At 47.0% G+C, this 26,068-nt stretch overlaps 1 pseudogene; it reads left to right on the top strand.

Moving 5' to 3' along the window:
* The first annotated feature begins 284 nt into the window (after positions 1-284).
* LOC142456147 (laminin subunit beta-4-like) lies at positions 285-25,982 on the top strand (annotated as a pseudogene).
* Positions 25,983-26,068: the final 86 nt, after the last annotated feature.

Genomic DNA, 26,068 nt, shown 5'->3' with positions numbered 1-26,068 from the left:
TCGTAACCATGCAAAAGCTGGGAAATGAACAGGGAAGCCCCAAGAAGAGCGGATGTGTTTGAATTACGGTGTTGGCGAAAACTATTGACTAGATTGCCAGAGAATGACTAAATCTGTCATAAATGAAATTACAGCCAGAGTGTTCTGGAGAAGTAAAAAATGATGAGATTGCATCCCACATACTTGGGACATGTTTTCAGGAAGGACCCAGTCCCTGGAGCAAAACATCATTCTTGGGAAAGTAAGAAGACAGCAAGAAGAAGAAGAAGGAGACCCTCCGTGAGATGGGTGACGTGACTGCTGCCACCAAGAGCTCCAGCAGCCACGATGGTGACCTGGACCAGATGACAGTGTTTGTCCTGTTTCTCGTAAGGGCACTATGAGTTGGAACTAGCTGCACTGCACCACACAACAGTATAAAGGAGACAGTGTGGCAGGCCTTGGTGAAAATCAGACAAGCATCACCCCTATGTCCTGAGGTCTGCTCTCTAAAGGAGAGAAGCAGACAATGAAGCAGGTGAAGACAACCTGGTGCGGGAGGTGGTAGAGGCTCTGTAAGGGCTGTGCGCTGGGAGCAGGCATCACCGAAGGCCTCCTAGGGAAGATGACATCCAGGTTGGTCATCACCAAAGGAGAAGAGCGATACACAACACTAGCAAAAGCCCAGGGTAGGGGCAGAACCCTGGGCAGAGAAATGGTTGGTTCAATCAGCTGCTAATGCAAGGTGGGGGTTTTGAGTAACCTGAGGGACCTCAAAAGAGAGACCTGGTGATCTACTCTCCAGCCCTGGTGATCAACTCTCCAGCCCTGGTGATCTACTCTACAGAAGTCAGCCATTGAAAGCCTTTTGGAACACAGTGCTTCTCTGATGCCTATGAGGTCACATGAGTCAGATTTGATTCCACGAGAACTGCTTTTGTTGTTGCTTTGCTTGTTGGTGTGGAGACAGCACAATGGAGAACTGAAGAGTCCATGTGAATTGGATAATGAAATTCAACTTTATCTCACCCTTTTTATTACTAATGCTTCACAACACCCTTTGCTATTGTGAAATGGATTTCGTTTTCTCACGCATCTAACTTCTGGAAAATATCAATGCAATGCACTAATACCAAAAAGAAACAAAAGGAATGTATGAGGAAACCATGTAAACTTCAATATGCATATACAGAAACAAACACACCAGATGTATTAGAAGGTAGTAGGGAGACGATCATATGCATGTGAGACAGCCACAGAGCAGGGCAGGGTACTGGAAACTGAACTAACTTGAGCAACATCACCATTGGAGACACAGTTTTATGCATCACTGTACCTTGCCAACGGTCAAAACAAAGCAAGGTATAGTTGTCGCTTGGTCTATGCGGTGATTGCATCCCAGGAACGCTCGTTCTGTTCCTCTAAAAACGATGCACAAGTGCTTCACATTCATATGTTCAAAGAGTAGACAGTTAACCTCTCTACTCAGATAACTAAACAGAGATTTAGAGGCTTTGTTTTTCATTCAGGAATGCTTGAAGACTGTAAGGGGCATGGGGTGGTTTTCCATTTTGTGGCACTGCTCTGAGCATTAGATAATGTCTAGCATTTCTGGTCCTGGCCCACTAAATGCCAGGAACATGTCCCACCCAATCTCTGTGATACACAAAGCCATGCCTATAAATCTCCAAAATGCCCCATAGGGGGCAGTACCACCCTCCTGAGAATCACTGGGTCGAGAGGGGCAGTGGCACATTAAGATGAAGCTTAAATTGTACCCTGAGGCGATAGAAAACCATTGCAAAGCTTTAGGTAGGGGTTATATAAATAAACTGCATTTAAAAGGATTACTATGACTAGCTTCCATATTGAAAGAAATATGGGCCAAATGTTGAATGAAGTATCAAAAGAAGAAGAAAGAAATACACAGAAAATTCCTGACATATATACAAAATAATCCATTGACATTCTGACATATATACAAAATAATCCATTGACATTCTGACATATATACAAAATAATCCATTGACATTCAGCCATTCGGGGAGGTAGGGTAAAATGAAGAATTGGTAGTATTGAAGGAAGAAGTCCCCACTGCATTGAAGGCACTACTGCAAAGCAAGGCTCCAGGGGTGATGAAATATGAACTGCTTCAATTGATGGATGCGATATTGAAAGCTGTTTACTTGTCTATGCCAAGTCCTATGCAAGACAGCTACCTGGCTAACTGACTGGAAGAGATCTAGATGTGTGCCGATTTCCAAAGAAAGGTGCACCTGTGTAATGTAGAGTTTAGAGGAGAATATCATCCTTATCATACATGAGTAAAATATCTATGACAATAATTCAAAAATGTCCATAGGAATACCAAAGGGAACTGCCAGAAATATAAATTAGATTCAGAAGAGGATGAGAAATAAGAGACGTCATTGCTGATGTCACATCTGTCTTGGAAGCAGAACAGTCTGATGCTCCTGAAAAGCGAGAATGTTGCGACTCTTATCGCATTTACTTTGGGCTTGTCATCAGGAGGGACCAGATCCTGGAGGAGGTGACCATGCATGGCAAAGTAAAGGATCAGTGAAAGAGAGGAAAGCCCTCAATGAGGTGGCCCTCCTCAGTGGCTCCAGCAACAGGCTCAAACATCATGATGGACGAGCACTGGGCAGGTTCACGGGGTGGTGTGCGGGGTTGCTGCCAGAATTCCCTCATGGGTCCCTAGCAACAGCAGTAACGAGACTCTAATTTAGAAAACGTATTGGGTGAAAGTTGGGCTGTGCCTTGGGAAGTTGGGCTGTGACTAGAGTAATCTAGGTGGCCAAAATAGGGAAGTGGTAGGGAAATCGAGAGCAATGCATGTGCCTTAGACACATTGAAAGGGTAGAATTAAACAGATCTGTGATTGATTGATTGATTGATTGATTGATTGACTGATTGATTTAAAGGGGCCTTCATAACACTGTTGGGCTGCTAACCATACTGTTGCTGGTCCAAACCCATCAGCCTCTCTGAGGGAGAAAAACGAGGCTTACTGCTCTCATGAAGATGTGCAAGCTCAGAACCCCTATGAAAGGTCATTGAGAGTTGGAATCGACTGAACGATGATGGGTTGTTGATCTGACAGTGTGCGAGGTGCCAGAGGTAGGGAGTGTTGCTGACTAAGACAGGAGTCACTGACTGAGCTGCTCCATGAGAGCAGGATGAGGCTTTCTACTCCCATAACCAGCTACAGACTCCAAGGCGTGGCGACACAGAGGTGCCACCTGCTGCCATCACATCAAGTGCCCCTTTACCCAGCACCTCCCCAACCAGGGCAATCTCTGCACCTGGCACTCTGTAGCAAGCAGAGGTCTGTTTTCTATCAAAATGTGAAATTTTCGAGGCAAGTTCAGTGCGCTGGCACTCATGGATGCCAGATGGCAGACCGTGCGCAATGGAAGATGAGAAAATCAAGAGAAGGTAGCTGCTAGCTGGAGAGCCAGCACAGGCCAGAGACCTGGAGCAGGCCGGAGACCTGGAGCAGGTTGAAGACCTGGACCAGAGCTCACGTCTTCTCTTGGCCGTGGATACTCAGATGAGTCCGTTTCCAGGGACATCCTCAACTGATGGTCACGCTGCTCACCCTCATATCCCCTTGCAAACCCAAACATCCGAATGGCAGCGCAGAGGGTACGGGAAGGGTGGGGGCAGGGAGCGCTGATAGTATTGCTCACTACATAACCCCACTCAAGGGGAGTGAATAACAAAATTGTATGTGAATGGATATAGTGGATGGTGTGAGATGTGGCAAAAATAAATGAATCAGGGGTGTGGTAAGGGGGAGCTGATATCAAGGAAGGGGAGAAGAATAAAAAGTTTGAAACTGATTGTGGTGGCAATTGTACAATCCTGCTTGATGTGGTGAACTAAGGAATATTATGTTATCTGTAAGAACTCCCTATAAAATTATTAATTTTTTAAAGTTACAGTGTCCGAAACCCACAAGGGTAGTACTACTCTGACCTGTCGAGTCGCTATGAGTTGGAACGAGCTCAGTGGCAGTGTGGCTCGATTTGGGTGTGCAGTGCCTGGGGGACAGCCAGGAGGCACCTAGATCTGGGTGGAGCCCATGCTTGAGCACCGGGCAGGGAGCCCCGGGTTGGAGGGATGTGCTCAATTCATAGCCCAAGAGAGAGGTTCACATCCCCCAGGAGTTCCTTGGAAGACAGGCTTGACATTCGTCTCCCCAAAATGTCACAGTCTTGTAAAATCTACGGGGGAGTTTTCTGCCCACGTGGGAGCACATGCCACAGCACCCACGAGCAGCCCGATCAGCATCAGCACCGTGCGAGCGCAGCACTGCCTGAAGGCACCGGAAAAAGACAGCTCCGAGTAGGGCATCTCGTGCTAGCAGAGGCCCACAGTAATCATGCAGGGGGCCTGGCCAAAGTCCTCCTGTCTTCGTTGATCACTAACTACTTAGAAGACTTTCAAATCGAAGACAAATTTGCCAGGAAGTGAAAAGCTAATAATAATGCTGTGTGTGTGTGTGTGTGTGTGTGTGTCGGGGGGAGGGGGGGCGGTTAAAGACTTACTTTTACTTCCTTTCCTCTGTAGTCTATCAACGTAAATGTTAAGGTAAAGGCTGCTTACATCAACGGAAAGTCTTACCATCTGCCATCTCCCACCACTTGAAAGGGTTGGCTTGAGTCGCATTGGGACCGATGCTCTCAAGAGGCTCGATGTTATTTTTCGTTTGTTACTACAGCCTGGAACATCCGACAGTTATGACCACATGTCTTCTGTTCTCATTATTTTATAAGCTTGGTCTGATTCCTCAAATCAAGTCTTTGGAGAAGTTCTGCAGCAAGCCAGACTTAGATGAGTACCAGCTGCGTAGCCTTGCTGAGATTGGCTCGGACATGGGAACTCGGATGCTCCCCGACGCATGTGAAAGTCTTATCATCAGCATGTCTTCCAAGCTACACAACAGGGCTGTGGGTGAGTCCAGACCACTAGACTCTACGGAAGCACAGCTACCTGTGCAAATGCTCCTTTGAAAAGCAGAGGAATCTATTTCAGTTACTTTAAATACCGATCCCCAGTGATCACATGCACAGCTGCGGTGTTGGACTCATGATGCAAAACACATTAAGTGTGTCCGTGTCTACAAGAGGAAGCTTGAAATAGCTCTAGAAAGCCAGGCTGCTGGAACAACTCACCTTAAAAAAAAATGTAGAATTCTTCAACTCTGAACAATGTCCTTCCTCACCAAAAGTTGATTTAATAAATTATTAAATAAATTATTTAATAGATACATGCAAAGATAGGATGATTTGCCGTGTGGAATGGTAGAACACGATTCCTGAACTTTAAATAAATAACGATTTTTAAAAAACATTTCATTAACTTTTTTTCATTAATGTTTAAAGCAGTTTATTGGTATTGTTGGCTGGAAAATTATTTGTCCTGGGTGGGGATGGTCTTTCATATTTAAGTGTGTTTATCATTGTCCTTGCTCTCTGTGTACCTAATTCCTGCTGAACAAGGGAGCAAAATCACACGCCGACCCCAGTTGAGACAGAATGCCGGTTAAAATGAGACCCTGGGCTTCCTGAGTTTTAGGCAAATGTTTTTCTGTTTCATGCTGGGGTATGGATTAAGGGTGTTCATAATCTCATGACAGGTAGGGAAAAGGAGGAAATAAAGCCCCATAAGTGTTACAAATAACACGCCTTGGCTAGGATGTGAAGAAACCAGAACCCTGACATATTATAGGTGAGAATGTAAAATGGTACAACAGCTGTGGAAAACAAGTTGCAAGTTCTCCAAAAGCAAAATATTGACTTGCCACTTGACCCAGCAGTCCCCTTCCTCAGCATGCACCCAAGAGTCTAGAAGGCAAGGACTCAAACAGACACTTACACACCAATGATTTTTGCAGCCTCATTCACAAAAGTCCAAAGATGCAAACAACCCAAGTGTTCATCAACAGAAAATGGATAAGCTAACAGTGGTACGCCCATGGCATGGAATAGTACTCAGACATAAAGAGAAATGATGTTCTGGTACCTGTGACAACCTAGATGAACCTTGACAATATGACACTGAATAAAATAAATCAGACCAGAGGGAGAATTATTGTATGACACACACCCCAGTAGATGAAATGTCTACAGTAGGCAAAAGTTTATTTGTGATAACCAGTAAGTAGAAAAAGAGTGTGGTGGTGCAGTGAGCTACACATTGGGTTGTTAATCACATGATCAGCAGTTCAAATCTACCAGCTTCTCCTTGGGAGTAAGATGTAGCTTTCTACTCCCTTAATCAATTATAGTCTTGAAAGTTCACAAGGGCAGCTCTATCCTGTCCTAGAGGGTCACTATAAAGTGGGATCTACTCAATAGCAGTAAGTTTTGAGGAACTAGAGAAATGGAGGATGTGGAGCTATTGCTAAGGGGAATTGCGTTTCTCTGTAGGCTAATGAAAAGCATTTGAGAAAATAGATAGTGTTAATGATGCATAACATGGTGAATGCAATCAATATCATATTTCATACTTTTAAAATGTCCAAATAGTAAATACTTTGTTATATGTATTTTACAATAAAAAAGCAGTGGGCATACATCAGCATAGGAGGCTTCAATTAGAGCATCAAGATTTGAAGGGCAATAATGGAAATAATAATTGTTATATTAAAACAATTTATCTAAGCCTTTCATTAACCTTTAAATCAACGTTTATTGGCTGCTTAACTATGTGCCAAGCGCTGTTCTAGGCACTACAAAGGCATTATTCATTCTCTCCTCACACAATACCCTGAGGCAGGTCCTATTAGCATCTCCACTTAACAGATGAGAAAGTTTCAGAATGTGAGAGGTACCAAAGAAAAGAGAGATCAACTAAAGCCACCAACAGAATGAGGCTCCCCTATCTACTTCCTTCACCTCCTAACTGCTTGCTTTGTGCCCTGCAGCTTGCAAGTGTCACCCGCAGGGCTCAGCGGGGGCCCAACTGCAGCCTGATCGGAGGGCAGTGCCAGTGTAGGACCCCTGTCCAGGGGCGCTGCTGTGACAGGTGCTCCGCAGGAAGCTATGGTCTGGGCCAGCATGGATGTCACTGTACGTAGCCAAACATATATATATGCACACACACACACACACATACCAGAAAATGTGGGGGAAGGGAGCAGCAGTCAGTGTAAGATATGAAAATAATATATTTTTATAATTTATCAAGGGGTCACGAGGGTTGTTGGGGCTCAATAGAAAGTAAATGTCTGGAAAATAATGATAGCAACAAAGGTACAACTATGTTTGATACAATTGATGTATGGATTGTTATAAGAGCTGTATAATGATCATTTAATTAAAAATTAAATTGTCTAAAAAAACATATATTTATCTATATATGGAAAGAAAACATGCCCAAAGAGTTTGAATGCAGACAAAGGAATGTGTGTAGTTAAACAGGGAAGGCCTGTGGAAATTTGCCTACATTATTCAAAGAGTCGCTGTAGATAAAATGTACTAGGATTTTTTTTTCCTACTTTACATTAGTCCTCCTTTCAGCAGGCACCTACCAAAGGGGGAGCTCTATTAGATACCAAAAGTTAGGAGCAAAACACCACCTAACCCTTCTGAAAATTTACACTTAGTATTAGAAGCCCTGGTCACATAGTAGGTTACATGTTGATTGCTAGCCACAAGGTCAGCAGTTCAAAACCAGCTTGGGAAAAGTATGAGGCTTTCTACCCCTGTAATTCGAATGGGGTATCAGCTCACGGTGGAACTGTATTTGCATAGTCTCCCCACACCTACAGTCTCCAGAGTGATGCATCATTGCAAAATTTGATGACGTTACAAGTGCAATCACCTTATTCGCCAGTGGGATGCTTGACAATGATTTACTTTTCTGTTTCAATGAGTGTTTTGTTTCCCTGCCTTTAGTTTGCTTGCTTTTGAGTGTTTGTTTGTCTCTTGTTTTCTGCAATTTGGGTTGTTGCTGTTGTGGTGGTAGTTGGTCTTATGGGGCTTTGAATTTGTCATAATATGTCCACAAAAATAAACCAGAGTCATGCCGATGGATTATGGTCCCCCACTGAACTCTAGTCCCAATCCAAGAAGAGTTAGTTCCTATAACATGGCCTTGCTCGATACTGACCTTCATAAAATGATCACTGAAGATAAGGGTGCTACAGCAAAGTGTGGTGCAGAAAGCAGATGGTGTCCGGCTATCAATCGGAATAGCGCCTGGAGTCTGAGAAGCTTGTATTCAAACAAGCAGCCATCTAAGCATGGAGGCAACTAAGTCTACATGGAAGAAACACACCAGCTTGTGTAATCCAAAGACAACAACAACAAAATTCAAATATGATCAATGGAAAAGTATCAGAGCCTAAAATATGAACACCCAATTTTTAGAAGGCTATGGAGAACAGTGGGAGCCCAAACCCCTCTGCCGAGCATCTATAGCCTGATTAAGAAACCGGCAGATCCCCACAGGATTCTTCTAGGTGCAAGTATTTCTTGATTGTTCCATTACAAACATTTCTTCCCTGGCCTCTTAAATATTCACAGTGGTCTTTTCTTTCTTACCCACTATTTGTATTTTTATCTCTGTATTATTATTGTGTTATCCATACCACTTTATTTTTTTCTGTTGGGTTTTTTTTGCTGTTTCTGTTGGGTTTTCTAGTTTTCAAAACACAGAAGTTGTAGAGGCATAGAGACAAGAATGGGTGCAAGGGTTTATGGGGGAGGTATGGGGTTAGGGGGATATAGGGAGGGTGAGGGGGTTGAGGGATTGAACAATGTATGGGGGAGGGGGAGGAAGCACTCTCTAGAACTGATGATGATTACGCAACTCATTTTAAAATTGATTTAGCCATGAGGGAGAGGGGGGAGAAAATGTTCTAAAATTGATTTTGATAATGATTATACAACTCTTCTTGTTATGATTTAATTGTGTGATATGTGGCTTAAATGCCAATAAAAGTTTTGTTTTTAATTTACTGCCTTGAAAACACAAGGGCAGCTTTATTTTGTCCTTTAGGGTAATTATGAGTCAGAATTGACTCCCTGGCAGTGAGTTAGAGTGAGTTTATAGAATGCATTCGAATCCCAGCTAAGGAGCCCTGAGTAATGCAAACTATTAATGTGCTCAGCAACTAACCCAAAAGTTGGACATTCAAGTTCACTCCAAGGCACCTCGGAAGAAAGGCATGGTGATCTACGTGTGTGGGAAATCAGCCATTGAAAGCTCTGGGAAGCAATGTGCTCGTCCTAGGGGTTGCCAGGAGTCAGAGTCAGTAAGTGTGGGAAGGCAGGGAAAGGAGCCCTGGCGATGGAGAGGTTAAAACAAGGAGCCTGGGAGAATGAGAAAGAGGACAACATTCTCCCACAGGAAGCGCTGGCCGGATGCTGGGCTTGCAAACAACTTGGGACTCATCTCTTAAGCCACCCATTCAAGAGGATACAGTTGGGGCTTTGGTTCAGGATTGATCATTTAGGCCTCCCGGCAGTCGGGTTCTCTGTTTGCAGTGTAAAACAACTCGTTGTGAAGCCTGTCCCCACTGAAGCGGAAACTCAGCCACCAAGGTGGGGGGGGGGGGTGTCCCAGGAGGCGGCGCATCCTGCTGGTCATTCCTGGACACAGTGACCAGGTCCATCACTAGCTTTTCCTAGTTTTTCTGTCTTCAAAGGGTTGTGACCTGCCTGAGCTACACAGAGTCATGTGCAAACGCTCAAACATGGCAGCTGTACACAACCCTGCCTGCCAGACACGCGGGCGGTTCACAGGACTCTGCCATGGACCAGAGAGAAGGGTTGAGCCTTTGCTATCTTATCTAAGAAAGAGAGAGAGAGATCGATCTGACCACTTTTTAAAGGATACATATATATATATTATATACATATATATATAGTTGGGTTTTTTGTCGCTTTTGTTTTTAATCTAAGAATTTGAATCCTAATATCAGTGGAAGTTGAACTCATTGGAAACATGTTCATTGATTGAGGACAAAATATATGTAAGGCTATTTTTTTCCCCGTTGCTGTCCTGCAGCAGTGTATTGAATGGTTTAATGGATTGTTATTTCGAAGACATCTGCCTGATACTGTATATGGCGTTGTCTCTTTTACGCACATCCTGGCTCACTTGGTTCACTCTGCTGGAGATGGTACCAAAGTTGATTCCGACTCACGGAACCCCAGGTGCGTCAAGAGTGGCACTGAGCCCCATATGGTTTTCAATAACTGGTTTGTGAAGGTAGATCACCAAGTCTTTCTCCTGACATGCCTCCGGGTAGACTCGACCCTCCCACCTTTCAATGAGCCACCTCGCGATGCAGTGTTAACCATCTGCACCACCCAGAGACCCCTGCAATAAGTTAACCAACTGCCATCTGGTTGAGCCTGACTCACAGTGACCCAATAGGACTGAGTAGAACTGCTCCCTAGTTTCCAAGTTTGCACATCTTTATGGGAGCAGACAGATTCCTTTTTCTCCTGAGGGTATGGTGAATTCGCATGCTGGTTGTGCTGTTTGAAGCCCAACAAGTAACCCACGATGCCACCAGGGTTCCTTATGGCAAGTGAAAACCAAAACACACTGCCATCAACTCGATGCAGACTCCTAGGACAAGGTAGAACTGCCCCTGTGCGTTTGCAAGACTGCCATTTTTCCAGAGTAGAAAGCCCCTTCTTTCTTCCGGGCAGCTGCCAGTGGTTTCGAACCACTAACCTTGAGGCTAGTAGCTCAACACATAACCGCTACCCGCCCTGGGCTCCTCCATGGCAGGTTAGAGAATGTGCAAAATCATACCTGTAGCCCTTTCATCCCCACACTGCTCAGGACCTGCACCCCAACACAGCTTCTCTCCGCCTCACCCAGCATGTCAGTGCCATCCTCAGGGAGCATCAACCTCTTTATGTGACCAAGTCACCGGACAGTGCTCCTGCCGCAGGAGGTGACTGGTCGCGCTGCGATCGCTGCCTGGCCGGATAGTTTGGATTTCCGGAGAGCCGCCCTTGCCCTTGTAATGGGTTTGCGGAGCTCTGTGACCCCGAGACGGGGTCATGCTTTAACTGTGGAGGCTTTACAATCGTGACAGGTAAGGAGGGGATTGATATGCACGTCCACTTTTTGCTTTTCTTTGGTTCTAATCCCGAGACATTCTCTGCAGGGTCACCGAGTAGAAACGCAATAATAGTTCAGTGTGAAATGAACATGATCGGGGGCGCAGGGTAGAATATTGTTCCATGTCCTCCAAAATCATTTTATGAGCCAGAAAATATCTGACTACATTCATAGCCCACGTGTTACTGTATTTTTCTCCTTACGGTCCTGAGCTGTAATCTATAAATCAGGTGCGACTGGAGTAAAGGCGAGGACTTTCTAAATTGTCCTCGATTTTCATGATTTTTTTTTAAAGGAAAGTTTTTACAGAGAATGTGACCATTCCTGAAATATTCCCAAAGGGTCATCAGTCCGTCCTGGCTCGCCTCTGAGCCTGTCCTGGGTACATTTGGAAAAGGGAAATTGCCTTGACAGGTGCGTCGATGGTTACTATGGAGATCCTGCTTCGGGGAGAGCCTGCCGCCGTGCCTGTGCCCAGATGCTCCCACCAGCAAGTGGTTTCTTGCCCATCCCTGTTATCAGACTGCTCAGAGCTCAGGCGTCATCTGCAACTGCCGCCCAGGTTATTCAGGTGTGCAGCATCGCGAGTTCTTCTGTACGGCCGCCTGAAACGTGTCCCCGGGTTCATGGAAACGTGTTGGACTAATGAGTGACCTAGGATAGGGGATAAGCAAACCGTTAGAAGACAGAGTGCGGTAAATTGCTGCACTGCTGAACAATTGCGATGATTTAAAAAGAAAGAGCTCGTTCCACGGAGCTGTAATTGTTTCTAAATGAGGCTCTGGAAAACCAGCTCACCACATAAGATCAAGTGAGTTGATCATTTATAATTTTACTTCTTTTCTTCATTTACTATTTATTGTCAAGTTATTAATATTTAAGTAAATCTATGTTTGGTATAATCAAGCACTCAAATGTTTGGGGGGGGATATAAATACCAAGTAATCAGTTTGACTGATATTGCAAAGGTTTCACTCATGTCTTGCGATCGAGAACTTAAGTCAGTGTTTTCAGGCCTTCATTTGGCCCTGGGGACTTTGTGGCTTAGACAGAAGGTCAATTGCCTTGAACCAAAATGTGGGCAGTTTGAACTCACTCAGAGGTGGCCCCGCAAAAAGGCCTGGCGATCCGTTTTAGAGAGTCAACATCATGAAAACCCTCCACAGTGCAGAACTCTGCGCACATGCAATCGCGACGAGTTGATTGGACAACACCTGGTTTGGGGGGGCTTGTTGTTACAGACATTCTAAATGTCCCCATTCGGAAGTTGCATCTGTCACCCAGGCAACAGCAACAATAACAAAATGTTGTTTTGAATAATTTTAGCATAAATATGACTTAAAGCACAAACAGGAGAAGTGGATGAAGTCTACCTGGTTTAATCATGTTTAGAAAAGATAACGGTTTCCCTTTCCCCAGTGGTGACTATGACCCTGCTAATAAATCACCGTCGCTAATATTTTTCCTTGCTTGTCTTTAGATAATGCTTACCTCCTCAGCCCCTCCCCCACGCAGAGTTTGGCTTGGTTGATCAGTTTTGAGGAAATGAGGCCATGTTTTTGACAACAGAGCGTCTGTCCCAGTGGGCTGAACCAAAATGGGGGAAGTACCACAGTTCAGGCAGCTGCAGTTGCGTCATCGGTGGGAAAATCAATGGCCTGGCTGGACAGAAGGAATGGCCCTTCCACCAAGTGCTTACTGAAAACACCCTCAGGGGCTTGTCCATTGAGGAAATAGGAATCAACTCACCCATCTTCACTTCCAAATGCCTGTTTCAGGCTGTTGACATTTTTTCTTCGTCTTCAAGGCAGCTTCCTGGTGCTTCTTTTAACCATGTCTCACCTCCAGAAGCAGGTGAGCAGAGAGCGCAGGTGCTGCGATGGACGTGTGCTTTTGGCACTCCCTAGAGCTCTCAGTATTCTTTCCCAGCGCCCTATCTCAAGTGTATGGGCTCCTTCCTTATTCAATGTCCACCTGCCACATGGATGGGAGCTGATTGAAAACACCATGCCTTGGTCAGGTGCGCCTTAGTCTTAGTGTTGGTCAAGACGAATGTAAAGAGGTCTTGGGCAGTGTTGTGCTCAATGTCAGGCCTCACTGGATCTCTTGTCTGCAGCTTCCATGAGTATTGATGGTGCCTAGAGAAGCCCGATGTGTCTCTATTTAAAGCAACAGTCCCTGTCCCTGCACCCACCCCGCCTCTCAACTCTTTCCCTCTCCTCCCTTCTATAGGGATTCAGTGTGGAGAATGCTCTGCGCGTTTCTATGGAAATCCAGCTATTTCAGGAACACCTTGCTGGCCGTGCGCCTGCAATAACAACATCAACGTCATGGACCCGGAGGCCTGCAGCCGGGACACTGGGGAGTGCTTGAGATGTCTGCACCATACTTGGGGCCCGAGCTGCCAGCTCTGCAAACCGGGCCACTTTGGATCAGCACTCAATCAGACCTGCAGAAGTAAGTCTACAAGGCTCCCCATAGAAAATGCCACGCGGCAGACCCACTTACAGAGGGCTCACTTACGCGGGCCCAGTTGCAGCAGGTGTCAGCAGCCTACTCTGTGTGGGCAGGCAGCTGCCCTGACCTCAGTAGCGGAATCACTGGGTGGAATGCTGCCACTGAAGCAAGGCACCCCCTTGGGTTATCCATTTGCCGTTCGTGACTTTTGCCTTGGACACCTGGCACCACATGCCCCTGTGCCAGAATCCCCTGGGGGTAGGGAAGAGGTGTGGAACATGAAGATTCCTGGCTGGGGAATCTCTGAGCGTGGGGCCCAGAAATCTGCATGATGCCTAGTTCATCTGATAGTTTTAATAGAAAATCTGAGAATCACTGATTTAGAAGACAAGGGCTTGGGCCTTGCAAGGAGAGGCAGGCCATAAACTGCATGCTTTTAGGGAGACCTTGAGTAGTTTCCTTCTCCCAAGTAATGTCGTACCCCATGGCTTCTGGGTCACTTATATGGGTGGTGAATGGACAAAAGGTGAAGAGTGGGTGATCCTAATTGTGAGCCTTAGAACATAGCAGGTTAAACCATATGAAACCAAAAGCCACTGGCGAGGCCCCGTCTTCTGAGATTCATCCATAAAGCCTGCACGATGACATCATTACGTACGAGTGGGGTTAACGACTCCACTGCCAAACAGAAGGTTTTTGGTTTGGTTAGAACCCACTCAGAGGCACCTCTGAAGACAGTCCTGGCGATCTGCTGCCACAAGGTCATGACCTTGAAAACCCTCTGGAGCACAGGTCTGTGCTGCATGTGTGGGGTCACCAGATGGGAATGGAGAAGTGATACCTGCAGGCCCGGAAAGCTGTCCAAATCTAGTTGTTTAACTGCGGGCATGGTTGTTGGTTGTACCCTGAGCATCACTTTATGGTCCTAGGATGCTCCTGCCACTCTTCCGGTGTGGATCCCGCTAAGTGTCCCTCTGGTCAGGGACCTTGCCTCTGTCACCCCACCACTGGCTCCTGCCCCTGCCTGCCGAACGTCACCAGCCAGACCTGCGACCGCTGTGCTAACGGATTCTGGAATCTGGTCCCTGGCAGAGGATGCCAGGTATGTGACTGTGATCCCCAAACTTCGTGGACCAGGCAAGACACTTAAACTCTACCAGGAGGATTCCTCCCGAGGCATCCATCAGCCAGGCCTCCAACTTCCTTTACGCCATTTTGGCACCCACCAGACTTCTCTGTTGGGTTACAGAATCCCTTGCCGTGGCCACCTAGAACTCCCAGACCATCTGCATGGTTGTGGGGTTCAGTAGAGAAGCGAACAGCCTACAGGTGTGAATGATGCAGTCCTTTCTCCCAGCGCCTCGCCTCAGCCATGCTGGCAAACAAGCCTCTGGTCCTCTGGCTCCCTGCCACGTGCTCCATTGGCCTCTGCCACAGTGGACCAGGAAGCCTGCCTGCCACTCGGCTTCCTGGCCTCCTCAGCTCTGTCTTGGGGCCTCAGTGCTGTCTCCTCCAGGGCCACCTCAAGCAGTCGTGGCTCTTCTGTCTTGATGGCCGTGGGAGTCTGCTCCCTGCTTTGGAGGTGGCTCACTCTTCGATACCTAGTGGAAGGCAAAGCTGACCAATGCCCTCAATTAGTGGTTCACACACCCTAATTGCATGGTCCCATCTAACGAGTTGGTGAGAGTTACAACAACGTGGGTAGGAAAGCCTTTCCAAATCATTTCACTTCAGCACTGGTGCTCAGTATACGCACTGAGAGTGAGACATTGTTCCGAAGAGGGAAAGAGCAACTTCTTTAGCTATCATTGTTAACCAGTGTTTAGACAGGCTCAGCCCAATACAGGCAGAGACTCCGGAGTGAAACTCACCGGAAAAAGAGAACGTGAGTCTCAGTAAGGAGCTTTGTCTACCTCAGTTACCTCTCGGCTTCTCTGTGGCTGAGAGAGTCAGGACAGAATGGCAGGGAGGAACAGAACAGCACGGAGGAACTTCCCTGATCCTACTGCACACACAGGGAAGACTCAGCAGCTGAATGGTTAAGCAGACTTACTAAGCAGAATGAAAGTAAGCAGGTGCCTTCAGCACCCATTGCTGTTGTTGTTGTTGTTGTTGTTGTTGTTGTTGTTGTTGTTGTTAGGTGCCACTGGGTCAGGTTCCACCCTCAGTGAGTCTATGGACAACAGAAGGAAACAGGCCTGGTCCTGCTCGGTCCCCACCATTGTTCTGCTTGAGCCCATTGTTGCAGCTCCTGGGCCATCCATTGTGTCCACAGGCTTCCTCTTCTTCCTGCTTCTCTACTTTTCCAAGCAGGATGTCCTTTGCCAGGGCCTGCCCTCCCCTGACTGCATGTCCAAAGCGGGTGAGACTAAGGCTCTCCATCCTTGCTTCGAAGGAGCATACTTTTTCTGAGAGAGATCTGTTTGTTCGGTGGGCAGCCATGGACACTTTCAGCCTCCCTCTCCAGCACCGCAATTCAAATGCATCTTCTGCTTTTAATTACCAGCCGAGTGCTTTCCGTGTTACTGTAAGCCCAACACCCACTGCTCTAAAGAATACAGCTGGCAGTAACTCCACCTTGTTGGATACGTAACTCATGCTACTTAACTGCACGTGTGATTTTGGTCAATAAAATAATGTACACAGAATGTTTGAAATGAGTATTATATCATTTGTGAGAAAAAATTATTTTCTGATGCTATGACTAGAGCTTTTTGTTGTTTGATGAATATACGCTTTTAAATTCTTTTCAGATTCATAGAAATCAAAGGGGAGAGGAGGATAAGGCCACTGAAAATATGTATATATGACATTTTACAAAGAGTCAAATTTGGAATACCAGAATCAAATTTGGAATCAAAACACTGGCCTAAGAAGCCAGAGTCTTTCCAAATAAAGAGCAGCCTCACCTCTCATTTCAGCTCTCATTTTCCACTTCTTACTCAAAGGTCAATTCTTCAACACAGATGTGTGCCCTTCTCTCTACCTTTCTCCCCTCCCCTACATATACCCACTACCCCCCTTTTTAAAAAAAATGACCTTTTCAATTGAGAATAGATTCAGATTTACAGGAAAGTCATCAAAATTGCGCTGCTCCGTGTACCCCACACAGAGTTCCTCTATTAGGAACATTGTGCCTTCCTGTGGTGCCTTTGTCACGATGCATGAACCGACACTGGTACGGCAGTACGGGGTCCTCCACACAGCATGCAGACTCTGAGCTTTTTAACGAATGTCCTTCTGGCCCAGGCTCCCATTCAGGAAGTCACAGGACATTTCGTTATTGTGTCTCCTGCACGCCTCTGGGCTGTGATGGTCTTCAGCACTTTCCTGGTCTTGAATAGCCTTGACAAGGTTTTAAGAAATACTAGGATCCTCCCATGCTGCTTTCTTTTGTGGTGCGAATGGTCCCTGGCTTTCACTAGTGGGAGTAAGTGAGCGTGACTCTTGTGTTCCCTTGACATTTCCCCATTCGTATGTCAAGTATTGGAACATCCCTCGGATGAAACTTGCCAGATGTTTGCCTTACAGTTAAACCAGAGCAATGTGTTTGGGGAGGAAGGCCACAGAGGTAAGGGGCATTTTCATACGTTATATCGGGGTACATAATATCAACATGGATCACTGTAAAGGGAAAGTGGGTCAAGCATCGGGCTGCTAGCCACAAGATTGATCACACAAACCCACCAGCCACTCTGGGCGAAAAAGGTGAGCCTCTGCTGCCGTAAAGATGTCGTCTCAGAAACCCAAAGAAGCAGTTCTGCTCTGTCCTGTAGGGTCAATTTAAGTCAAAATCAACTCAACAGCAATTGGTTTGTTTTCTGTGAGTCTTGGGGTACTGTAGTATTCTCCATCGCCTCCTAAGCATATGACCGTTGGACCGTGAATAGGGAAGACCATGGTCGAATTGATGCATTTGAATTGTGGTACCAGAGAAGACTATTGAAAGTGTCACGGACTGCTGAATGGACAGCTCAATCTATCCTGGAAGTAGTACAGCCAGAATGCTCCCTAGAGGCAAGGATGGCAAGACTTCGTCCTACATGCTTTGGACATGTTGTCAGGAGAGACCAGTCCCTGGAGCAGGGCATTATGCTTGGTAAAGTGGAGGGGCGGTGGAAACCAGGAAGGCCCTCAACAAGATGGACTGACGCTGTGGCGGCATCAGTGGTCCCTGCAAAGGACCGTGATGAGGATGACGTGGGACCTGGCAGTGTTTCCTTCTGGTGTGCACAGGTTGTTATGGCTCAGAGCCGACGCCAGGGCACCTACCAACAGCAAGTTGATTTCGTTGTTCACATGGTTTCTGTCTTCAGCTAGTGGGAGCCATTTAGAGTGACTCTTGTGTCCCTTTGACATATCAGCCCCTTATTATAGACATTTTTGTTTATGTCTTCGGGGCCCATTTTCTGCGATTGGAACCCAGAGGCACCATGGAGATTCACAGCTCCCGCAGCTGAAACAACCATCGATAAGGGCCTCGGTCCGCCAGGAGGTGGCCCCGGGGGCAGGCCCATAGAGATATCCAAGCATGCCATCCAATATGTTCATCAGCAGTTCAGCTGGTGTTAGAGAAAAAAATTATCAGATTGAAAGGCGTTTCAAAGTTGTAAGCTAATATACTAAAGTCAGAATACGATTCAAAATGTCCCAACCTGCTAAGGTGTAGGCTGGAAGCAAGAAGATGACAGGTGAACCGGGTGAAAGGAAGGGTTTGCAGTTGTTTTCCAGAAGCCATTGCAGAAGCACAGGGTAGGAGGAGTAACTTGCACCAACTCCTGTGGAAACCATCAGGAGTTTAGTTGTGCACAGACTTTAGGTGAGCCAGTAACACAACAGGGCTGCCAATGGGGTGATGCCAGTTCAGGCCAGAGGAGGGGGTTTCTTGCTCATGCCCGAGGAAGCCATCGTCCCACGGTCCATTGTACTGCCCAGGCAACTCCAGGAGCACTGCCGCCATTTCTGAGGACGGTATTTTAATAGACTGAGAGCTACTGTTGACAATATGTTGACAAGCTCGTGCGTGTCCAAAGGAAGACAACCAGGAAGGAGACTAGGACGGTGGCTAGAGCTACGATGGAGGTTTGAAGGAATGGGCGGTGGTTGATCTGTGGAAAAGGCGCAAGGACACATTGAGATGGCTCTGTCCAGTTGAGAAAAGAACTATAGAGAAGAAGAAGAGAGGGGCTGTCGGTTTGGTGCCGTTTTGAAGGTAGGACTCTGAGCAGTGAGAACGGGATACAAGGAAGGAGGTTCTGCACGTGTAGAAGAACGCGTGGCCCAGGAATCAAGCACAACCCACCGCCCATGACTCCCCCACCCATGAGCAGAAAGAAGTCTTTGTGAAAGGAGCACCCACGATGGGTGGGAGCTAGGTAGGCTGAAGCAGTTTTTACTTTAGTCAAGTTATTTATTCACTAGAAGCATAATTATAAAGTTGTAGTTTAAGCAGGCATGGCCACGTACACTTTGGAATTGCAAGATTACAATAATAGTAATCTGCTTCACATTTTTCTTCTGTTAATTATTTAACCTTCTTGGTTTTCAGAAACGCTGGTCGCAAAGCCCAGTCGAGAAGGTGCAGGAAATTCAGTTTTTTCCCCAACATACAGTTAAATAACTGATGTTAAACAAATAAGCCCCAACCATAAAAAAGAATATTTTTAATGCTGTTTTGTCAAACAACAAAAACCCAACAAACCAGTCAATTGATGAAAGAAACCACCTTACATTCCGTATTTGGAGGGGGCAAAAAATGAGTGGTCAAATGAATCGATGTGACACCAGGCCTTTGGCCCTTCGGGCTCCCTCCTGGGAAAACTCTCATAACTGTGGAAGGAAAGAATGTGGCTCCTTTCCCGGCTGTTTTGTTTTCATTTACAGCTGTGTATGTTTCCCCATTGGGGACCACCTGTCCTTGACCGGCTGGAAGCAGGCGGTAGATTCAAGAGCCCTAAGCCAAAAAACATTCACTTGTGGTCGTTGGTGTTGTCGGGGGTGGTTGCTGGCTGTGGGAATCATCCTGCCTCTGCCTCTGCACAGCTGTATGCTCTCAGTCACTGGAGGGGGCCCGGGAGGAGGGGCGGGAATGGCTCCTATTAAAATGCCTTTTTGTTAGATCATCCAGCTTGACCCTTTCCCACTCCTGCCTCTTCTCATGCTCTCCCAGGTGACAGGCCGGTGGCTGTGTCAGTTAGGCAATGGTGGGAAACGCTGCGCCGAAAGCCAGGACAACTGCTACGGGAGTCCCCAGGACCGTGCCTGCGAAAGTACTGGTAATTCAGAAAACCACTGAGCCACCACCAGCCTGGCCCCAGCCCGGGTGGGCCTCAAGCCTTCTGAATCGTGAAACATTTTACTTGGTGGGTGCTTTTAACGAACTAGAAAATCCACAAAATTGTATCTGCTATTTCTGGAGTCCTAGAAGAGGGATTATTTTGGCCTTTGTGAAAAATCTTTAGCTGATATTAAAATGGGTGGCGTATATGTGAATTTCTCAGAGTCATGGCCACGGGACGGAACTCTGGGCGCATGGCTTGGCCCGAGGATGGTGGGACGCCAGTGAAGGGTCATTTCCTCCAGTGACTCACATGACTCCGACTCTCCTATGGACTCGCTTACTCAGAGAGCCTCCGGGGCGTGTCTGCTGAGTGTTCCACGTGAGCGAGTAAGGCCAGGCGCTGTCCTTGTGGAATTGGAGTCCCAGGATTGTCATCCCATGATTAGCTCTCACAGGATTTAGCTAAGATGGGAATGTTCTGAATCTGTGTTGTCCAAAATGGTAGCCGCTGGCCAGTGTGGCTGCTACAACTGAGAATGGAAATGTTTGTGTCTGTGTCGTGTTCACGCGTCTCAATTTCAATCACCACACGTGCTGGGGTCGAACAGCTTCGATTGAGAGGCAGGGGTGGGTCGTAGGCATTTTGAATCTCTGCTTTACACCCACTTCCAGAGGAAGTGCATCCCAGATTCCCTCAGACGTGATGGTCTTTTACACCCGTGCACATAATGTACGGTCCCGTCTCAGTTCATTCACAAGCATATGTTGGGGAGAAACAGCCACGACTTTCTGGCTTCGTTCAGCTACGCAGGCTCGGTGCTTCTCCCTGGACTCTCTCCCACTTGGTGCTTTAAGTGGAACTGCTGCTTTAAGAAGACAGGGAGGAATTCTGGCTCTCAGAGAAACAGGCCTTAGAGAGCCACTTCCTCTGTGTCCCTCTAGCATTCCAGGGCCTTGCTTTGTCACAGTGCTTCATCCCCACGGCTGACTCGGAGAGGAAGCATGGCAGATGGTCAGCCCGGGCCACAGACCTCAGTTCAGCTCCTGGGAAAGGAGGCTGACGAGCCAGCGACTTGGGCTCCGGCCAGGGAGATGACCTCATACCGTCCCCTCATGGCTCCTGTGAGGCCTCTGGACCAAAGCTGACGGTGCCAGACACAGACGGCACCTGGCTGGGGGGCCTGGTGTGCTAATCCAGTCTTGCTTGTAACTGGCATTCTCGTTCTCCCGTGGGCGGGGGCGTGACGAGTGAAGCTTTGGCAAGCTACGGATGCCTTCCCATTCGTCTGCAGCACTGCGCCAGCGGTTCGCTCCTAGAAATTGCTACCGTGTCAAATACCCGTCCTGCCTTTCCAGGATAAGTCAGAAAGCAAGCCTCTTCGAATGTGGCCATTTTTGAAAGGATGATTAGGACAAAGGGAATGGGCCTTTGATTTGCGGACAGAAGGTTTCCCCTTCAAGTAGGAAAGGCGATGTGGACAGGATTTTACTAGGGGGAACAAGGTGGTCATGAGAATTCTTAGAGGCTGCCTGCATCGCCCCCGAGGCACAAGAGCAGACTCACTAGGGCAGTAGCCCCCTTCACTGGGCTGGGTGAACCCGCACCGGCACATCACAGGCGCGCACTCAAAGTGACAGCTAGCGCTGCCCACCTGTAAGCCACGCGCCGACTGGTTGGAGGATGCTGAGAGGGATGCTGCCCGTGGGTGGCCAGTGCGCAGACGGCTGGGAGGATTCTAGTTCACGATGTTCACCCAAGAAATGCGAGAAGGAAGGGCTCTTGGGACAGGGGCGAGGACTTTGTTCGTGCTTTCGTGGTAAACAAAAAGGCCAGATAACATTCTCTGCTCCGCCTGTCTTCCTTTGTAGCATGTGACTGCAACCCAGAAGGTACCCAGATGCCCGCCTGTGACCGGGACACGGCCACGTGCCTCTGCCGGGAGGGCATTGGTGGCTGCTGTGTCCAGGGTCACAGCCAGGAATTCCCAGCTTGTCTGCAGTGTCACCCATGCTTTGATCTATGGGACCACACCATTGCTTCCCTCTCCCAAGCAGTGCAAGGGTTAATGAGGCTGGCTGTCACCATGGAAGATAAAAGAGGGACCCTGCCTGTCTGTGAGGCTGACTTCAAAGACCTCGGAGAGAAAGGATTTTGAAACATCCTGTTTTCTCATCTGGGACTTCTTAAGGGTCCAAGGTTATGGAGACTGTTGGGTGAGAGCTGTGCTCCAGCAGGCAGATGAGGGTCTGACTCACCTTCACAGTTGCTTGCAGTCTGCACCTTACAGAAGTGTCTGTGTTGACCGTAGGCAATTGGCAAGTGACTCGGTTTAATGACCAGGCTGGGTATCTTGCTGGTCTGGCTTTTTCTTCCCCAGCGAGGGTTTCATGTGATTTTTCCAGATGCCGACGATAATGACCAGAATAGGATCACTAGGATATCCCAATAAAAATAAAATCATCATCATCATATGAACCACTGAGCAGGGTCATGGGGCCCAAGCCCCGAGCATCTGGAAGACATGAAATGGGAAATCTGGTCATCTTGAATACAAATAACATATCTTTCAACCGCACACAGAAAACTTGGTAAATCTCCCCAAGTTCTTCCATTGTTTCGAAGGCCATGCATGGATGTGAAGTCTTGTGACAAGAATCACAATTCCTTCAAAATGTAAGCGTATTTAGGTTACACGTCACTGAGTCTTCTCTTTGTGCTCGTGACAACATCTTGTGACTAAGTTGGCTGCTATGGGACAAGAGTTAGAAAACCACGGCTCAGTGGCCAAATCCAACCCATCTATGAAAAGTGAGTTTCTTAAATACCCATCTATTTACGTATTGTCTGTTGCGGCTGCCCTCCCCAGACAGGGACACATAGTTGCAACCGTGGTCATATGGTCTTCAATGTGCAAAATGTTTCCTGACAGGCCCTTTACAGAGCTGATCAGGATGAGCTGGGTGTCGTTTCCATCCTCGCAGAAAGTAGCAGTGACTACTATCCAGCGCGTTTCAGCCACTGGTGACTTGTGTGTCTCAGGGTAGAACTGTGCTTCGCGGGTTTCCAATAGCTGTGGGCTTTGGGCAGGAGACAGCCAGACCTTTCCCCCGAGGGCCCTCGGGGAAGATTTGAACTGCCAGCCTTCCACTATGTGTGCCACCCAAGGACTCCGCAGAGCAAAATCGCGCCTGCATTAAAGGAAGCTGAAGCCGTGGAGTTTTGTGCTATGTGTACCACGTATGTAAATATAAGCCTATTCATCATCAGTAACCATATATCCCAAGAGCTACATGGTAATTGCCTAGAAGGTCCACAGCAAGGAAGAGAGAGGCCAGCTGGTGGCTCAAAGGGAGGTGACCTGCATCCTTAACGTACCAACAGGGTCAGGCAGTCCGGTGTGGACAGATTGTCCAATGTCTCCAAGCTTCCAGTTCTTCAGAAAAGAGGGTCTCTTTGCAGTGAGATTCTTGTGAGAACGACGCAGGGCAAGCCAGTTAGCGTGGTGTGTGGTACATAGTAAGTGCTCGCGGAGTGTCAACTGTGATAAACGTTATCATTCACCTAAAGAACTGTAACTGGGACCATTGGAGCCTGAAAGACCAGTCTCATGGAGAGAAGGGAGAGTTTGAGCAGAAAGGCCAAGAAGCAATAGTTAATGTTTTGTACTTGTTCCAAGATACATTAGCCCCATAAAAATAAAAAATAAATTATATATATTCAGCAGAACCAACTCTAGGCTGGGCCAAGCAAAGCCAAAGCAGGACAAAGCTGTGTACCATCCAAAAAGAGTTTGCTGAAAAAAGACCACGCCCAAGGGTACATCCTCCAACCAGGAGGTCTCCTTGTCACGTGTGGGAATTATAATTAAAACCCCGTGCAGCAGTAGCGGTGAAGGAATTGTGCTGAGAGCAGAGTCAGTCTATGAAAGAACCGATTTTTACCTAGAGGCTGGGTGAAGGGTTTGAGGTAGTTGGCACGTGTTGAATGCCGGATACAGACTGAGACCGCTTAGGTTCATCTAAGTGAACCAGCTCCGAACCCATGTTTGAAACCCCACGCAAAAGGAAGCAAAGCACACACAGTTGAAGCAGATAAATTTACCTTGCACTCCGATCCCACTTAAATACATGAGTGTTAGAAGTTTTAGCACAGCCTGATGGCAGTGGTGGGTGGTAGTGGTGAGGGCTATTTCCCCCTCCCAACTGTCAAATATGATAGAAGTGTGACCACATCCGCCTTCCTTGTTTCCTCATAGGGAACTAATCAGGCAGCTAAGTGAGCCACTGACCACAGTGCATGGATGTCAAGATCTGAACAAAACCATGAGTGAAAAATGAAACTGACCTCTTACTTGAAGTCTTTCAGGAGGAAATTGATTTGCTAGACTATCTCAGGAAGCTGAATGAACTGGAAAGAGGTGGGCCAAAGCAGAATTTAAAATGGTCAAATGAAAATCTGGAAGAAAGACTCTCTTCTAATTGAGATCCTTGATAATGAGGGTGGAGCCCTGGTGACGCAGTGGGTTACATGTTGGACTGCTACCCACAAGATCAGCAGTTCAAACCCACTAGCTGCTCCAAGGGAGCAAGATGAGACGCTCCCATAAAGAGCAGGTTGGAAACCCAGACAAGCAGTTGAACTCCGAAATCAGCTGGTTGGCTGGGTTGCTGTGAGTCAGAATTGAAGCAGTGATGGTGGGTGGGTACGATGGGGCTATTTGCCCCACAAACCTATCAAATATCATACAAGTTTAATCACACTTACCTTCCTTGTTTCCCCAAAGGGAACAAATCATGCAGGTAAGTGAGCCACTGAAAACTGCATGAATTTCAAGATCGGAACAAAACCATACTAAGGCTGAGGAATGAAGCTGACCTCTTACTTGAAAACCTTCAGGAGGAAATTGATTTGCAATCCGGTTCCCAGAATGGTAAGAGAGAAAGTGCACTTCTGCTGTCAGCGTCTGCACAAAATCTGATGAACTCGACAGCATAGTCCGTTAGAGAGTCGCCCTGTGCTCCCCACTGCAGTCCCTGAGCGCTGCAGGGGTGAAAATGTACCCGGAAAAGGCATGATTCGTCCATACATGTTGCAACTTTTCAGAGTCTATATACCATTTTCGCAAAATCTGAAGGAAGCTAACAATGTCTGATACTAAACAAATACTAAGACCTAAAATAGCCTTCTGGAGCCAAACCCTTCAGGGATCTTAAGTAATAGGCAACGCAGTCATTCTAATACGGGAACATCCCTACCTGGGGATAAGCCATCTGTTTTCAGCAAGCACGGGTACTGGAATACGAAGTGAAAAGGCAACAAACATGTTCCTCCGAAGAACTTTGTAGAGAGGGAAAGTTCTGTCCTGCCCTGTAGGGTCCTGAGAGTCGGCATTGACTAGATGGCAGTGGCAAAGATGACTCGGGGATGATTGATACTGTCCTCCAACATGAAATGACAATGGTCTTTCTAAGGTGAACCAGATACCTATATAACCACAGCTCTATGAACGGAATTGGGGATTGCACTAATTCTAGCCCCAATGCAAGAACAATTAGTTCTGTGGCATGGCTCTTCTTGATGCTCACCCTTCTGAAGAGTTCACTGAAGGTACGTGTGGTATGGCACAGCATGGTGAAGAAACTAGATGGTTCCCAAAGCAATAGCATCTGGGGTCTTTATGGCTTGTCTTCAGACAAGCAACCATTTAAGTGGGGTGTCCACTAAGTCCCCATGGAAGAAACCCACCAGCCTGTGTGATCCAAGTGTTGTAAATAATAAAATCCAAATCCGAAGGAGAGAATAGTATCAGAGCTGAAATTGTCAACACCCAGTTTACAGAAGGTTCTGGATGACAGTAGAAGTTCAAACCTCCTGCGCAGGATCCACACATGAACTAAACCTCTGGTAAATCCCCTCTGATCATAGTTGAGGGCTGTACGTAGCCCTGTTATCAGAGAAGACTGTAAAGTGCAGTGTGGCAGATACGGTTTGGTTAAAATAGAATGTTCTATCTGACCTCCCTTGGGGCCCATTTTAAAGTTGTTTTAGCTAAAAAACAAAACAAAACAAAAAAACAAATGAAGGGGAAATCACTTGGATTAAGCCTGTTGTGAATCCCCTCTGACCGCAGACCAGAGATATGAATAGTCTTGCTATCATGCAGAATGTATTGAAAATGGATTTTTGTAGATGCAGCTAGGTTAAAATGTAACAACTTTTAGAGCCCCCAATAA

Source organism: Tenrec ecaudatus, chromosome 9 (genome assembly GCF_050624435.1).
Source record: "Tenrec ecaudatus isolate mTenEca1 chromosome 9, mTenEca1.hap1, whole genome shotgun sequence".
NCBI classification, from domain to species: domain Eukaryota; kingdom Metazoa; phylum Chordata; class Mammalia; order Afrosoricida; family Tenrecidae; genus Tenrec; species Tenrec ecaudatus.
Note: the sequence above shows the minus strand (reverse complement) of the source record. Positions and strands in the feature narration are given on the sequence as shown.